General features: G+C 40.7%; 1 non-coding gene across 1 annotated transcript; it reads right to left on the reverse strand.

The window, feature by feature from the left end:
* Positions 1 to 700: 700 nt before the first annotated feature.
* Positions 701 to 807, reverse strand: LOC122705953. Its single transcript, XR_006344223.1, has one exon. It is a non-coding gene; the product is annotated as a U6 spliceosomal RNA (small nuclear RNA).
* Between the last annotated feature and the right edge of the window lie 2,646 nt (positions 808 to 3,453).

Below are 3,453 nucleotides of genomic sequence, written 5' to 3' on the forward strand. Positions count from 1 at the left end.
GAAAAGTGACTGATGCAAATTTGTGCATAATTAACTTTGTACTGGGTATTATGTATATCACTAATTCATAAAATAATACAGGTGAGAAGTATAGAATGATGAAATAGTGGTTAGTGTAACTGATAGTGGTTCAATTTATTTTTTTTTCATTTATTTTTATTAGTTGGAGGCTAATTACTTTACAATATTGTAGTGGTTTTTGCCATACATTGACATGAGTCAGCCATGGATTTACATGTGTTCCCCATCCTGAACCCCCCTCCCACCTCCCTCTACATCCCATCCCTCTGGGTCATCCCAGTGTACCAGCCCCAAGCACTTGTCTCATGCATCCAACCTGGACTGGCGATCTGTTTCACACTTGATAATACGTTTCGATGTTGTTCTCTCAGATCATCCCACCCTCGCCTTCTCCCATTGAGTCCAAAAGTCTGTTCTATACATCTGTGTCTCTTTTTCTGTCTTGCATATAGGGTTATCGTTACCATCTTTCTAAATTCCATATATATGCATTAGTATACTGTATTAGTGTTTATCTTTCTGGCTTACTTCACTCTGTATAATGGGCTCCAGTTTCATCCATCTCATTAGAACTGATTCAAATGTATTCTTTTTAACGGCTGAGTAATATTCCATTGTGTATATGTACCACAGCTTCCTTATCCATTCGTCTGCTGATGGGCATCTAGGTTGCTTCCATAAAAATATGGAACGCTTCATGAATTTGCATGTCATCCTTGCACAGGGGCCATGCTAATCTTCTCTGTATCGTTCTAATTTTAGTATATGTGCTGCTGAAGCGAGCACTGATAGTGGTTCGATTTAAATTATCATCAATTATACATCAAGTTGAGAGACATACTGCCACTAAAGGTATAGTGACAAATTTGAAAAGCAGAACATAAAAGTTTTACTTATAATTATGATTTTTAAAAATGGATATGAGTATAAAAGGGTGATTGTAGAAGGATACAGAATGCAAAATAGAAAATCAGACTCATTACAGGAGGTCAAGGCTGATTCATCCTTTTGGGGTGCCCTGGAGATGCCTGGAGCTCTTTCAGTTCCTGCCCTTTCTGAGTTTTGGTTAGCCAGAGTTTCCTCTGTGAGCTTCCCTAAATTAGAGGACAGAGTATGCTGCAATAATAGACACCCCAAAATATACTGATTTAAATGAAATAGCCATGTTACCAAATCAAACTTGGGTCCACTTAACTATGTGAAGTAAAGTCAATCTAATGACACTAGGTTGTGGTGAAAGAAAATGCAGCTTTTATTTCAGACACCAAGCAAGGAGTCTAGGCCGCTAATCCTCAAAAGGCCCAGACTCCTCAGTGGCCTTCAGGGAAAGGTTTTTAAAGATAGGATGACTAAGAGGGTTACAGAGTGTGTGATCAGCTCATGGACATTCTTCTGACTGATTGGTGGTGAGGTAATCAGGAGTCAACATCATCGCCCTTCTGATTCCAGCTGGTCTGCAGCCTACATTCTTGTGGGCAGCATACAGTTAACTTCTTCCACCTAGTGGGGGTTTTGGTATCTGCAAAGCAGCTCAAAGGACATGGCTCAAAATATTATCTATAGCCCTTGATGAGGCCCTAAAAATCCTTGACTTTACTTAATGGCTAAACTTTATTATTTTTCTTGCTTGACTGTTTTCCTTTGTTTTTACATTTTCTCACTTCTCTGATTAAATTTATTCTTTGGAACTCAGGGAAGGCTGAGGACGCTAAAGTTTTTCTACAAAATAAAGACAGGCGGAGGAAATGAGTGGCTTGGGAGGGTATGTCTTGGGAAAGCCACATAGGGTCCTGCTTAGTTACAGGAACTTATTTCTCATGTAACACTCTGGAGGTAGAAGTGGCCCAGGCAAACAGGGTTGTTCAACTCCAGTAAGTTATCCATGGGCTCTGGTTTCTTTCCTCTTAATGCTGCACCTCACCTCACCAGAGGTGAGGTCCGACTCTTTGCAACCCTGGGAACTGCAGCACACCAGGCTTCTCTGTCCTTCACCATCTCCAAGAGTTTCCTCAAACTCATGTCCATTGTGTTGATGAAGCCATCCAACCATCTCATCCTCTGTCGCCCCCTCCTCCTCCTGCCCTCAATTTTCCCCAGCATTATGGTCTTTTCCAATGAGCCAGCTCTACATATCAGGTGGCCAAAGTATTGGAGCTTCAGCTTCAGCATCAGTCCTTCCAATGAATATTCAGGGTTGATTTCCTTCAGGATTGACTGGTTTGATCTCCTTGCTGTCCAATGGACTCTCAAGAATCTTCTCCGGCACTACAATTCAAAAGCATCAATTAATTCTTTGGCACTCAGCTTTCTTTATGGTCCAACTCTCACATCCATACATGACTACTGGAAAAAACCATAGCTTTGACTATATGGACCTTTGTTGGCAAAGATGTCTCTGCTTTTCAATATGCTATCTAGGTTTGTCATAGCTTTTCTTTCAAGGAGCAAGCATCTTTTAATTTCACAGCTGTGGTCACTGTCTGCAGTGATTTAGGAGCCCAAGAAAATTAAGTCTATCACTGTTTCCACTTTTTCTCCATCTATTTGCCATGAAGTGATGGGACCAGATGCCATGATCTTAGTTTTCTGAATGTTGAGTTTTAAGCCAGCTTTTTCACTCTCCTATTTCATCCTCATCAAGAAGCTTTTCAGTTGCTCTTCATTTTCTGCCATTAGAGTGGTATCATTTTTTTTATTTGCATGATTAAAGCTGGGGCACTGCCAGAGGTTTGCATTGGTGCCATCTAGTGCTGGGGGAAGGGCAAAAGAGCAGAACTGGAGGACAGTTGATTTATTTTTCAGCAAGTGATGCAGAAGTGGCACATATCACTTTCACTCATATTCTGTTGCTGACAACTTGACCACACTTGGCCTTAAGAGAAACTAGGAAATGTGGTCTCTAACTGGGGCTTCATGTGCTCAACTGAAAATTTATTAGTTTAGTAAAAGGAAAGAACAGACTTGGGGGGACAGCTATCATTCTGCCACAGTTCTCCTGTCGACAAAAAAGTTAGTCAGTCTAAGAATTGGAAAATTTTGTTCCAGCCAAATTTGAGGATTATAACTCAGGAAGAGTGTGTCAGAAAGCTCTGAGAACTATTGTAGAAGTATAGGCACAGTTACAAGTTTTTTTGAGACAGAGGGCTGTACATCAAATGACGCATATTGACAGATTACATAATCCAGATCTAAACGCTATTGTGGTAGGTCATGTGACCCCTTCCTTACAAGATCAAGAAGAAATGTTATTTTTGAAGGAGTTGCCTTGCTGATGCTAGGAGAATGTTGCTGTTTAAGGTTGAGGAGATGTTCCTGCTGATGGGGATGGTTTGGTTAACGCACAATGCAGATACACTATGCACGGTGGCAGGAGAGAGGAGGCCAAAAGGCAGAATTTTTTATATTTAAACTTTTCTCGTCTTGCCACAAAAC

The sequence above is a fragment of the Cervus elaphus genome, chromosome 12, assembly GCF_910594005.1.
Source record: "Cervus elaphus chromosome 12, mCerEla1.1, whole genome shotgun sequence".
In the NCBI taxonomy this organism is placed as follows: Eukaryota; Metazoa; Chordata; class Mammalia; order Artiodactyla; family Cervidae; genus Cervus; species Cervus elaphus.